This window comes from Scyliorhinus canicula, chromosome 8, assembly GCF_902713615.1.
Source record: "Scyliorhinus canicula chromosome 8, sScyCan1.1, whole genome shotgun sequence".
In the NCBI taxonomy this organism is placed as follows: Eukaryota; Metazoa; Chordata; class Chondrichthyes; order Carcharhiniformes; family Scyliorhinidae; genus Scyliorhinus; species Scyliorhinus canicula.
This window is the reverse complement of record NC_052153.1, coordinates 163756289-163770990: the sequence shown is the minus strand read 5'-3', so window position 1 is coordinate 163770990 and position 14702 is coordinate 163756289. Positions and strand designations below refer to the sequence as shown.

The window sequence follows — 14702 nt, the reverse complement described above, 5'->3', positions numbered from 1 at the left end:
AGCCTCCCCGAACAGGCGCCGGAATGTGGCGACTAGGGGCTTTTCACAGTAACTTCATTTGAAGCCTACTTGTGACAATAAGCGATTTTCATTTCATTTCATTTTCAATACCCTTCTTAAGAGTGTAAAGAAATATATGGAAACTACTGAAATGCAGAGATCCTGGTTTTAGGACACACTTTAAACAAGAACCGCAGTTTCAGTTCATCCTGATACTGAACCATGGTTCAACAAACGAGTTACATAGAACATAGAACAGTACAGCACAGAACAGGCCCTTCGGCCCTCAATGTTGTGCCGAGCCATGATCACCCCACTCAAACCCACGTATCCACCCTATACCCATAACCCAACAACCCCCCCCCCCCCCTTAACCTTACTTTTATTAGGACACTACGGGCAATTTAGCATGGCCAATCCACCTAACCCGCACATCTTTGGACTGTGGGAGGAAACCGGAGCACCCGGAGGAAACCCACGCACACAGGGGGAGGACGTGCAGACTCCACACAGACAGTGACCCAGCCGGGAATCGAACCTGGGATCCTGGAGCTGTGAAGCATTTATGCTAACCACCATGCTACCCTGCTGCCCAAACCATGAAGAACCAATGGTTCTTCATGGTTCGGGCAGCAGGGTAGCATGGTGGTTAGCATAAATGGTTCTTCAACCATTCTGCATAAAGCCACATGGGCAGGAATAAAAAGAGCTGAAAGTTCTGTGAGAATTCATGATGGCATCACTTCAAGCTTTTCTGATTTCAGGAGTGTGACTGCAAGGGGAAACAATGGCATAGTGGCATTGTCATTGGACTCGTCCTCCAGAGACCCAGGGTCTCTGGCGACCCGGGTTCCAATCCTGCCATGGCAGAGGGTGAAATTTGAATTCAATAAAAGTCTGTAACTAATGATGACCATGGAACCATTGTCAATTGTCGTAAAACCCATCTGCTTCATTAATGTCCTTGAGGAAGGAAATAGCCCATTCTTGCCTGGTCTGGCCTACATGTGACTCCAGACCCACAGCAATGTGGTTGAACCTTCAGTTTTTAAATATCCTTAAATACCCAACATTTATTGCCCATCCCTAATGGGGAGGGGGTTGTTCAAAGGTTTAAATTAAGATTGATGAGGTTTCATGCTCATACTGTAAATGTTCAAGGGAAACAACAAAGTACATCAGATGCATTATCAGGCACTGATCCAGAGAATCAGTGCAATATATCTTTGGCTAGAACTGGCTTGGTTTTAGAAGACAGAGAGTAGTGGTGGGAGGGTGTTTTTCAGAATGGAGCTAGTGGTGTTCCGCAGATTATCAGAGCTGGGACCTCTGTTTGTAGTATGTTTGAATGATCTGGAGGAAAATGTGGGTGGTCTGATTAGTAAGATTACAGATGACACAAAGCTTGGTGAAGTTGCTGATAGTGCCGAGGATCGTCAGAGGATACAACAGGATATCGATAGATTGGAGACTTGGTTACAGAAATTTCAGATGGAATTTAATCTGGACAAATGTAGGTGATGCATTTTGAAGGATCAAATCTAGATATGCATTATACTGTAAATGGCAGAACCCTTAGGAACATTGAGCGGGAATCTCCGACCCCCCATTGGGAAATCATGTTGCTGCTGTATAAAACCTTGGTTAGGCCGCATTTGGAGTATTGCGTGCAGTTCTGGTCACCACATTATCAGAAGGACGTGGCAGCTTTGGAGGGATTGCAAAGAAGGTTCACCAGAATGTTGCCCTGGTCTCGAGGGTGTTGGCTATGAGGAGTGGTTGAATAAACTACGATTGTTTTCACTGGAAAGACAGAGGCTGAGGGGAGAACTGATAGAGGTCTACAACATTATGAGAGGCATAGACAGGGTGGCTAGCCAGAGGCGTTTTCCAAGGGTGGAAGTGTCAATTACAAGGGGGCACAGGTTCAAGTTGAGAGGAGGAAAGTTTAAGGGAGATGTGCGGGTAAGTCTTTCACGTAGAGAGCGGTGGGTGCCTGGAACAAGCTGCCAGAGGATGTGGTGGAAGCAGGCTCATTAGCAACATTTAAGAGGCATCTGGAGGTGTACATGAATAGGGAGGAAATAGTGAGATATGGACTGAGTAAGGGTTGAAGGTTTTTTTTAGGTTGGGCATCATGATCGGCCCAGGCTTGGAGTGCCGAAGGGCCTGTTCCTGTTCTTTGTAATCCATAAATTCGGATAACGAATTTGTGGAACAAGTAATGACGGTCCATACATTACTAACAATTATACCTAGATTTTGTGAAACCAAAGAGGCTCAAAAATCAGACGATGAAAGTAAGCAGATCAGAGAATTTTGCGTTAGATTTTTAAAAATAACTTTAGAGTTCCCGTTGGCATGGCCAAGTCACCTAACTTGCACAAGTTTTTGGGTTGTGAGGGTGAGACCCAAGCAGACACAGGGAAAATGCGCAAACTCCACACGTGACCCGGGGCTGGGATTGAACCCAGGTCCACAGCGAGGCAGCAGTGCTAACCACTGCGCCACCGTGCTGCCGAGCAGACAGCATATTTGACAGTGATCAATGGTGATGATAGAATAGTAATTCCAAGAGTATTGAGACTTGAAATCTTACAACATCTACATCAAGGTCATTTAGGTATTACCAAGAGCCAGGGTACAATATTTGGTTTGGTGGTTGCGTCTGTCAAACCCATTGGATGAAATGATATCCAGATATCACATGTTCAATTCACAGAGAGGGATCAATGAACCATTAATGTTGTCATCCTTTCCCACAAGGTCATGGAAATGCCATGAATATATTTATTTAAGTGTGAAAGGGAAACACCCATAATAATAGTACATTACTACTCAAGGTGGATTCAAGTGAAATAGTTGCATGGCCATACATCAGAAGTAGTGATAACATCATTGAAATAAATTTTCACTGTCCAAGGGACTCCTGATATTCTGATATCAAGCAATGTTCCGCAATTCGGGAATATAACATTTCAGGAGTTTACAGGATCACAGAATCCCTACAGTGCAGATTCATCCCACTGACCCTCTGAAAGAACACTCTACTCAAGTCCATCCCCCCACCCCCTCATAACCGCACCTAACCTTTAGACATTGAGGGACAATTTAGCGTGGCCAATCCACCTAACCTGCACATCTTTGGACTGCAGGAGGAAACCAAAGCACCTGGAGGAAACTCATAAAGACACGGGGAGAACGTGTAAACTCCACACAGTCACCTGAGGTCAGAATCAAACCCAAGTCCCTGGTGCTGTGAGGCAGCAGTGCTAACCAGTGTGACACCATGTTGCCCATAGATTATTTCGAGTTATTCACACAAGTTTGTCGGGGTTTCCTCAGACTAGTGAAGAAGCTGAGAGAGGCGTCAGAACTGTAAAGGCACTACGGAAAAAGAATGAGGATTCTCAGCCGGCACTCTTGAGGTATCGATCCTCATCCTTGCAGAATAGATTGGCTCCATGTAAGTCGAAACCAGGGAAAGGTTGCAGACATAGTTTTCTACCCTTCCGTAAACGTTGTATTATTCATTGTGTCTGAATAAATAAAGCTTGTAGTCTGACAGTTGAAGTAGATGCTTTATTTGTATGAGTTCGTTCTCTCTCCAGCGCTTATACTTTGTTACATCTGAGCTGCCTGTCTGTGTCCTGCTCACCAGCTGCCGTTCCTGTGAAGAGTGCCCCTGACTTCCTGTCTGTCTGTATTTATACATCTCATGTGCTCCCTCTAGTGATTGCTTAGTTGTATTGCATTTACATTGACCCCTTGTATATATACACGCACAGATCACTACAGACACCACAGGCCAAAGGCAGAGACTTAGAGGAAGTGCGGAAAGCGAGGAAACTTGTACCAGATGAAACCTGTACCAAATTATAACCTTCGCAGAGAAGCACATTATCATATCTATGACAAGGAGAACAGGTTTGGATCAGAGATCAATCACGATTTGGAAAAAAAGCAGAAAAATTGGGACACACGAGATGTTTTATTTGTGCAGATGCTACAGGACAGTAAAAAGAAACAGAAGAGCTTTGATTACAATTGAGCAACAGTGTGAAAATCAGACACCAGAGAGGTTGTAATCATCAGAAATGAAAGAAAACACAGAAGCAGGAGATTCTGAACCATCTACTAGTTTGAGTTCAGTGCAATGGCGCCCAGAGGATGAAGAGCTGAATGATAAGGCTTTGTCCCCTACAAACAAGAGGAGAACGAGGTACGGGAGGTTAGTAAAGGAACCACAATGCTTATCAAAGTATGGGAAGGTGAAAGGGAACGAACCATCAGAAGGAGAGAAATTAGAAAACAAGGGGATCATGGAGAAAGAAATAAAAACATTTACTGAAGAGAACTAAAATGGGGTACATTACCCATAGGTCGACAGAACACTGAAATGTTCAGAATGACGAGGAGACTCAAACATTGTTTCCAGGAATCTCAGAGAATACTGAAGTCTGAACAAAGACTTTGGGGAGGGGGGAATACAGTATCATAGACTATGCTGGACTAAGTCCCATAAAGAGTAACTTTAATAGTCCGTAATGTCTTTGAAGGAAGTGACATATACGGCAAGGCAGCACAGTGGCTAGCACTGTTGCTTCACAGCTCCAGAATCCCAGGTTCGATTCCCGGCTTGGGTCACGGTCTGTGTGGAGTCTGCACGGATTTCCTCCGGGTGCTCCGGTTTCCTCCCACAAGTCCCAAAAGACGTGCTGTTAGGTGAATTGGGCATTCTGAATTCTCAGTGTACCCGAACAGGTGCTGGAATGTGGCGACTAGGGGCTTTTCACAGTAACGTCATTGCAGTGTTAATGTAGGCCTACTTGTGACAATAAAAGATTATTATTATTATTATACAGTCATGTGATCATAGAATTTGGGAGAAAGCAGCATGGAAAGAAGTTTGTATAAAGCAGCGCTTTTATAACTACAATATGTTCGAATAAAATCTGTGTTAGCAGCCAACCCTCTTCGGGAGTTATTGAAACTACTCCAATCCAACATCACAATAGTGTACATTCATCAGGCAAGTTGAGGGTATTCCCTCACATTGCTGATTTGAGGCTTTGGAAAGTCGGGAGTGCAATACTCATTGCAGAATTCCCAGCCTCTGGCCTGTTCTTGTAGCCATACTACTTTTATGGATTGTCCAGTTCAGTCCCTGGTCAATGGTAACTCCCAGGACATTGATTAAAACTGCACCAAAATGAGAAGGTACTTTTTCCTCCTCAAGTTTCTACTCAAACCTATTTGTATGTTGGGAACCCAAAAACTGCCATGAGTCAGTATGAGAAGCATTTCACAAGGAATTTAACTAAAGAATCTGCTTTTTAAAAAAAAATCCCTGATATATTTAAGAATGCAGTTTGATTATTACAACTGAAAATGGGGTTATTGCAAAATACTCAAGAGGGATGAATTTTCCAGGCCCCGTGGCGGTGGGCTTGAAGGTGGGAGGGTTGTTGTGTGCTGGAAAAATAAGGAGGAGCGTTTGCCGGGGAGCATTTCCAGGGGAGAGCTTGGAACCACTTCACCGAGGTGGGCAGCCATTTTGAATGTATAAGGCCTCAGTTAGGGATGCTTTTTGTAAGCTCTCCCACCATGTGGAGCCCATCAAATCAATGGAGCCATCCTCCCTGTGGCAGGCTGGGGGTTCATTGGAGCTTGAGGCTCTGTGTCCAGAGGAGGCCTGATGTCACACAATAACCAAAACGATTCACAGAGAGGGCTATGTGCTCGACTCCAAGGGCCCGAGCAGTTTCAATATACTAAAATGTTTTTGATAGTGTGATGAATATAAAGAGTACATACGTAGATTTTATGTAGATATGGTCGTGTATGTAACAATCCAGACAATGTGTATGATTGTGCATGTAACAAACAATGTGCCTCAACGACTATCGTCCGGTGGCCTTGACATCGATCATTATGAAGAGCTTCGAGAGTTTGGTCATGAGGCACATCAACTCCATACGCCCAGAATGCCCAGACCCACTGCAATTCGCATACTGACACAACCGGTCCACAGCAGACGCCATCTTCCTGGCCCGACACTCATCCCTGGAGCATCTCGTCAGACTCCTATTCATTGACTACAGCTCTGCCTTCAACACCATAATCCCAGCCACGCTCATATCAAAGCTCCAAAACCTAAGACTTGGCTCCTCACTCTGCAACTGGGTCCTCGATTTTCTGACCTATAGACCACAATCAGTAAGGATAAACAACAATACCTCCTCCACGATAGTCCTCAATACGGGGGCCCCGCAAGGCTGTGTACTTAGCCCCCTATTATACTCCCTATACACACATGACTGTGTGGCAAAATTTGGCTCCAACTCATCTGCAAGTTTGCTGATGAAACGACCGTAGTGGGATCGGATCTTGAACACCGATGAGTCAGAGTACAGGAGGGAGTTAGAGAACCTAGTGGAGTGGTGTAACGACAACAATCTCTCCCTCAACATTAGTAAAACTAAAGAGCTGGTCATTGACTTCAGGAAGCAAAGTACCGTACACACCCGTCTGCATCAACGGGGCCGAGGTGGAGGTGGTTGACAGCTTCAAATTCCTGGGTGTGCACATCATCAACAATCTGTCTTGGTCCACCCATGTCGTTGCTACGTTCAAGAAAGCACAACAGCACCTATACGTCCTCAGGAAACTAAGAAACTCAGCAGGTCCACATTAACTCTTACCAACTTTTACAGATGCATCATAGAAAGCATCCTACCTGGCTTACCAACTTTTACGGATGCATCATAGAAAGCATCCTACCTGGCTGCATCTCACTTGGTATGGTAACTGCTCGGCCCAAGACCGTAAGAAACTACAGAAAGTTGTGAACATCGCCCAGTCCATTACACAAACCTGCCTCCCATACCATTGACTCTGTCTACAGCTCCCACTGCCTTGGGAAAACGGGCAGCATAATAAAAGACCCCTCCCACCCAGCTTATTCATTCTTCCAACTTCTTCCATCGGGCATGAGATACAAAAGTCTGAGAACGCGTACTAACAGATTCAAACCATGATGTGGAGATGCCGGCGTTGGACTGGGGTGAGCACAGTAAGAAGTCTTACAACACCAGGTTAAAGTCCAACAGGTTTGTTTCAAACACGAGCTTTCGGAGCACGGCTCCTTCTTCAGGTGAATCATTCACCTGAAGAAGGAGCCGTGCTCCGAAAGCTCGTGTTTGAAACAAACCTGTTGGACTTTAACCTGGTGTTGTAAGACTTCTTACTGAACAGATTCAAAAACAGCTTCTTCCCTGTTGTTACCAGACTCCTAAATTACCCTCTTATGGACTGATCTGATCTCTTCACACATCTTCTCTACTGAGAAGGACTACACTCCTGTATGCTTCACCCAATGCCTGTACGCATTTACATAGCGTATTTATGTTTGCCCGATGTATAGTTTCATGTATGGAATGATCTGCCTGAACTGTACGCAGAACAATACTTTTCACTGTACCTTAGTACATGTGACAGTAAGAATTCCAATCCAATCTTTATAAATACTTCCATGTTTGTGTTTGATAATCTGTGAATGTGTATTTTTTAAAATTTAGAATGCCCAATTCTTTTTTTTCACAAAAGAGGGACAATTTAGCGTGGCCATTCCACCTACCCTGTACGTTTTTGGGTTGTGGGGGTGAGATCCATGCAGACACGGAGAGAATGTGCAAACTCCACATGGACAGTGACCTCAGGCCTGGATCGACCCCGGGTCCTTGGTGTCATGAGGCAGCAGCGCTAGCCACTGCGCCACAGTGCTGGCCCGGTGAATGTGCATTTTGTAGTTATTGATAAAGGACACAATTTAATGGACAAGAAACAATCCTGTTTTATGCCCGTTTTGTGGGGTGTTTCCCAGTGCTTAATACCCCTATTAAATGGACTCTGCTTAATTTTCGGGCCTTGGTGAGCATGAACCAGCTCAGTTTGCCAGTGCAAGAAGAGGTCAGGGTGCCATTTTTCAATGCCCCTCCCGATCTCTGGATCCGCCCAGTGTGGCCTCCGGTTCTCCCCCAACACCCCAGCTTACCAATTAGGGGGTCCTCAACCCCCTTGCACCCCACGTCATAAGGACAGGGCACCTCTGGGCCAGATCCTGGCATAGGCAAGATGCTACCTGGCATCTTGGCACTGACAGCCTGGCATTGCCAGGGTGTCACCAAGGTCGCACTGCCAGGGTGCGAAGCTGGCAGTGCCAGGTGCCAAGGTGGCATCAGCAGTGCCAGGGTACCACTTTGTCCAGATCCCAACCTCCTCGGGGGCCCCGCCTCGGAGACCTCGCCCCCAAGTGCCGGTACGCCTGGTCCATGCTGTGAAAACCAGTGCTCAACAGCGCCCCCTCGGGGTCTCTGAGGCAAGGCCTTTAGAACATATAGCATAGAAAAATACAGCACAGAACAGGCCCTTCGGTCCACAATGTTGTGCCGAACCTTTGTCCTAGATTAATTATAGAATTTACAGTGCAGAAGGAGGCCATTCGGCCCATCGAGTCTGCACCGGCTCTTGGAAAGAGCACCCTACCCGTGGTCAACACCTCCACCCTATCCCCATAACCCAGCAACCCCACCCAACACTAAGGGCAATTTTCGACACTAAGGGCAATTTATCATGGCCAATCCACCTAACCTGCACATCTTTGGACTGTGGGAGGAAACTGGAGCACCCGGAGGAAACCCACGCACACACGGGGAGGATGTGCAGATTCCGCACAGACAGTGACCCAAGCTGGAATCAAACCTGGGACCCTGCAGCTGTGAAGCAATTGTGCTATCCATAATGCTACCGTGCTGCCCTTAAGAACAAATTAATCTACACTCCATCATTCTACCGTAATCCATGTACCTATCCAATAGCCGCTTGAAGGTCCCTAATGTTTCCGACTCAACTACTTCCACGGGCAGTGCATTCCATGCCCCCACTACTCTCTGGGTAAAGAACCTACCTCTGACATCCCCCCTATATCTTCCACCATTCACCTTAAATTTATGTCCCCTTGTAATGGTTTGTTCCACCTGGGGAAAAAGTCTCTGACTGTCTACTCTATCTATTCCCCTGATCATCGATTCCCCTGATCATCTAACAAACCTCTATCAAGTCGCCCCTCATCCTTCTCCGTTCTAATGAGAAAAGGCCTAGCACCCTCAACCTTTCCCCGTAAGACCTACTCTCCATTCCACGCAACATCCTGGTATATCTCCTTTGCACCTTTTCCAAAGCTTCCACATCCTTCCTAAAATGAGGCGACCAGAACTGCACACAGTACTCCAAATGTGGCCTTACCAAGGTTTTTTACAGCTGCATCATGACCTCACGGCTCTTAAATTCAATCCCTCTGCAATGAACAGCATTGTCTGACAGCATCGTATTTACTCTTCCCCCAATTGTAAACCTTACCCTGTTGCACGCATCAATCTCTCTCCATTACTAAAGTGCAAGTCACAGAATTGTGGTCACTATCTCCAAAATGCTCCCCCACGAACAAATCTATCACTTGCCCTGGTTCATTACCAAGTACCAAATTCAATATGGCCTCCCCTCTGGTCAGACAATCTACATACTGTGTTAGAAAAGCTTCCTGGACACACTGCACAAACACCACCCCATCCAAACTATTTGATCTAAAGAGTTTCCATTCAATGTTTGGGAAGTTGAAGTCACCCATGACTACTACCCTGTGACTTCTGCACCTTTCCAAAATCTGTTTCCCAATCTGTTCCTCCACATCTCTGCTGCTATTGGGGGGCCTATAGAAAACTCCCAACAAGGTGATTGCTCCATTCCTATTTCTGACTTCAACCCATATTACCTCAGTCGGCAGATCCTCCTCGAACTGCCTTTCTGCAGCTGTTATACTATCTCTAATTAACAATGCCACCCCCCACCTCTTTTACCATCCTCCCTAATCTTATTGAAACATCTATAACCAGGGACCTCCAACAACCATTTCTGCCCCTCTTCTATCCAAGTTTCCGTGATGGCCACCACATCGTAGTCCCAAGTACCGAACCATGCCTTAAGTTCACCCAGCTTATTCCTGATGCTTCTTTCGTTGCAGTATACATATTTCAACCCATCTCCGTGCCTGCAAGTACTCTCCTTTGTCAGTGTTCCCCACTGCATCACTACGTGCTTTGGCGTCCTGAATATCGGCTACCTTAGTTGCTGGACTACAAATCCGGTTCCCATTCCCCTGCCAAATTAGTTTAAACCCTCCCGAAGAGTACTAGAAAACCTCCCTCCCAGGATATTGGTGCCCCTCTGGTTCAGATGCAACCCGTCCTGCTTGTACAGGTCCCATCTTCCCCAGAATGCGCTCCAATTATCCAAATACTTGAAGCCCTCCCTCCTACACCATTCCGGCAGCCACGTATTCAACTGCAGTCTCTCCCTATTCCTAGCCTCGCTATCACGTGGCACCGGCAACAAACCAGAGATGACAACTCTGTCTGTCCTGGCCTTTAACTTCCAGCCTCACTCCCTAAACTCATTTATTACCTCCACACCCCTTTTCCTACCTACGTCGTTGGTACCAATGTGCACCACAACTTCTGGCTGCTCACCCTCCCCCTTCAGGATCCTGAAGACACGATCTGAGACATCCCTAGCCCTGGCACCCGGGAGGCAAAATACCTTCCGGGAGTCTCGCTCGCAACCGTTAAATCCCGTATTACTATTGCTTTTCTATTCTCCCCCCTTCCCTTCTGAGCCCCAGAGCCAGACTCAGTGTCAGAGACCTGGCTGCTAGGGCCTTCCCCCGGTAGGTCATCCCACCCCAACAGCATCCAAAACGGTATACTTGTTTTGAAGGGGAACGGCCACGAGGAATCTCTGCACTGTCTGCCTGGTCGTTTTCTTTCCCCTGACTGTAACCCAGCTACTCTTGTCCTGTACCTTGGGTGTGGTTACCTCCCTGTAACTCTTCTCTATAACACCCTCTGCCTCCTGGATGATCTGAAGTTCATTCAGCTCCATCTCCAGTTCTCTAACACAGTCTCTTTAGGTCCCACACCTTGGATAACTCTGATGTGAAAATATTTAAGTGTGCTTAACAGGCTTTCTCCCCAGAAACCCACCTCGATCACCAAAACTGTCCCATCGCCTTCCCTGTCATCAGCAAATCAAATCCCCTTGCAACTTCATCTGCTCTCTGGCGGGGCAGCCGAATACCACCGGTCCACTTCTAAAATTGCCCCACCAACCTCCGTCTCTCCGCCATCTCCACCACCTTGTAAGATATCACCACCCTTACCGATAGATACCGGGAGAGGCCTCCCCCAGGATTCCTGATGGCCGTTACTCCTCGCGAGGAGTAGACCGGGGGTAGCACGGCAGTTAGCACAGTTGCTTCACAGCTCCAGGGTCCTGGGTTCGATTCCTGGCTTGGGTCACGGTCAGTGTGGAGCCTGCACGTTCTCCCCGTGTCTGCATGGGTTTCCTCCGGGTGCTCCGGTTTCCTCCCACAGTCCAGGCTAGGTGGATTGGCCATGCTAAATCTCCCTTAGTGTCCACAAAAAGGATAGGTGGGGTTGCTGTGTTACAGGGATAGGGTGGAGGCATAGGGCTCACGTAGGGTGCTTTTCCAAGGGCCGGAGCAGACATCATTGGGCCGAATGGCCTCCTTCTCCACTGTAAATTCTATGAACTATGATCTACCAAATCTTTCCTGCATGCTGGCTGCATATCCCAGAGTTCCAAGTACACTTATGTTTATCTGAAGGACTGAGAAGAGGTTAATAAAATTATTCACGTTTTTACTTTTGTGGTTAACAATGTCATCTCAAGTCCAAAATGTGTCACTGCTGTTCTGGTTCATGCCCCCTCTTATATATGTTCAGAGCTAATCGTACAATATACTTAAAATAGTGCAAAGTCTAGGTTTTAAAAATAATCTCTACTTCGAAAGATTAACCCACTGCTCATTCTTAGCCACAAAAGTCTCAATATTTCCATTCATCCTTACATACTTATCTTTAATACATATTTTAGCCATTAACTTGGCATAATCATGATTGACTTGATATATCACTGCAGCTATAATAACTTTCCCACCCCCAGGAAACTCCACCAGCCTGCCTTCGCACAACCCCAAACTCCTAGGAACCCCCCCCCCCCCCCCCCTTAACTACCTCCATCCCCACCAGGAGACTACCCCCTTCCCCCCTTTCCACCCCCACGGGATGCCCCACCCTTACAAGATTTCTCCACCCACCTGGACTCTCCCTATACTATTTGGACTCTTCCACCACATGGGAACTACTCTTCCTGATTGCTGACCTTTCTTCCCCAAACCCCCAAGACCAACTCCATCCCCCCTCCCCTATCCCGCTGCCACTGCCAGGCCTGACTTTCCACCACTCCTGACCCCAGCACTCTTAACAATTGCCGTGCACCCGAGGCCTGGCCTGTTCCAAAAACCCTCTGAACCCGAACACAATGACATGGGGCGGGATTTTCCACACCTCCCACCCGCCCCAAAATTGCAGCAGAAGCGGGTCGCCATTGGCCGGGTGGGGGTGGTCGTCTTTGGCAGGATTGGAGATCCCACCGGCGGGAACGGCTGGAAAAAAAAGCTTACAATTACCCCTTAAACAATGCTAATCAGTACAGTGACACAATAACCCTCAACTGCTATCTTTACTTCCACTCAAACAACAGGACCATCTCAGATCCCTTTCCACTTTTAAATACAGTTAGCACTCGGGGATATTTGCTGTACACAGATCTCTTGAAACTCCACTTTGAAAAAGAGAAATCTTTTGAGACTGCTTTAAAGAAAGAGAGCTGACCTCGTCAGAGCACTGCAGGATCTCTAGCTGAAGACTTGAGAAACTGCCTTCATAGCTTGGCTTCCAGCTCCCAACAAAAATTCTGAACTGCTTGGAAAGTAACTGCTAGTTACTAACTAACTAACTACTAACTTCTGTTCACATCCCAATCTAACCCCAAACTGAACTCTCAACACCTGACTGCTTCAGCCCTTGGCTCTTCCCATTAACTACATCATCTTACTATCATTGAATTTACAGTGCCGAAGGAGGCTAATTCAGCCCATTGAGCCTGCATCAGCCCTTGGAAAGAGCACCCGACTTAAGCCCATGCCTCCTCCCTACCCCGTAACCCAATAACCCGCCCTTTTGAACACTAAGGGGCAATTTAATATGGCCAATCCACCCAACCTGCACATCTTTGGACTGTGGGAGGAAACCGGAGCAGCCGGAGGAAACCCACGCAGACAGGGGGAGAAAGTGCCAACTCCACACAGTCACCCCAGGCCGGAATTGAACCCGGATTCCTGGAGCTGTGAGGCAACAGTGCTAACCACTGTGCCACCGTGCCGCCCCACTGAACACAATGCTCTAATTAAATACTCAACAGGGAACTCTCTTAACATAAACAAAAATACATTCATCCAACCTTTTATGATGTTTTAATTGCACCTCTGGCTCTCAAAAAGCCTTGCTGTCTTACAAGCCAGGATTTTTAAAACACCACGACAGCAGTCGTACACATACTATTCCAAGGATTTTAACCCTTACTGCACAAAATATATGTAATACAATATATCTGAAATTTCTACATTCATCACACCATCACATGGCTGACCAGGAATCTCTCCCACTCTCGCCACCTACCATTGGCCTGTGAGGGAAGGATTTCCACATTGATATGTAGCCTGTTTGGTTGCATTGTGAAAGCACCTTCCTTCGCCATCAAGTGTAGCAGCGGGACTTAAACCTGCAGCTTCTGGCCTAGAAGCAGTCTGTTTCTCAGTGAGCCACAAGACCTCTGATACTGATACTGATTCAATCAGGGATAGGCGATGACTGCAGTTTGTCGTGCTCTATACACCTGAATTTTCAAATATTCTGTTGGTTCCATACCTCCACTAGTGTGCATCTTACTGACAATGGCTGCAATTATATGAAGCTCAAATTCAAATGCAGCCTGTGTCACAGGTCAGCAAAAACCTGCAGGAGTAGGATTGCCATTCCACTCCGAGTTACATGCCAGCTGCTCCTTTCTCGCCCAATCTTCGACTCAGGCCGGGCGAGGGCTGGAGACCAAGAAGTAAATAAGGCACGGCCCCCTTTTTATGGTACCAGCTTCCATAAAGCAGGAATGTTTAAATGTCCAGTCACATTCAGATGCCAGGGAGAAGGCAAGTTTGTAAAATATGTGGGTAGGAATGGTGGTGATGGGTCGGGTGGTCTGGGAAGTGGGGGCGTCACTTGGTCAGTGGGAGGGGGTTGGGTGGTCGAGGGGGGTCGGTTTGTCTGGTAGGTTGGTCAGAGGAGAGACAGTGTGGGGTGGTCAGCAGGAGACGGGTTGGATGGTCAGGGAGGGAGTCAAGAAGTTAGGTGTTGGTGGGGGGGGGGGGTGCTTGGGTGGTCAATTGGAAATTGGTCAGTGGGGGAAGGTTGAGTGAGTATTCAGGAGGAAGGGTGGTCAGTGTTGGGGGTGGGAGTCGGCGGTTCGGGGCATTTGGTCAATGGGGGTGGTCCTTGGGAGGAGGTCAAGTGTTCAGGGGGTCTCATGTGGGGAGGGGGGGGGGTTTACCATTTATTTTCCTTGAGTGGGTGGAGTCCCATGGGGAGGGGGTGGGTCAGTACTAACAGCAATTAGAAGTGGTTTTAATTCTTCTAACTTTTTCAGAACCACCTGAAGTTTGCGATTTA

At 47.1% G+C, this 14702-nt stretch overlaps 1 protein-coding gene across 3 annotated transcripts in view; it reads right to left on the bottom strand.

Annotated features, from left to right (window-relative positions):
- The window catches only part of LOC119970654 (interleukin-6 receptor subunit beta), a 116850-nt gene that overhangs the window by 44569 nt on the left and 57579 nt on the right, over window positions 1-14702 (bottom strand). The window lies entirely within an intron of this gene.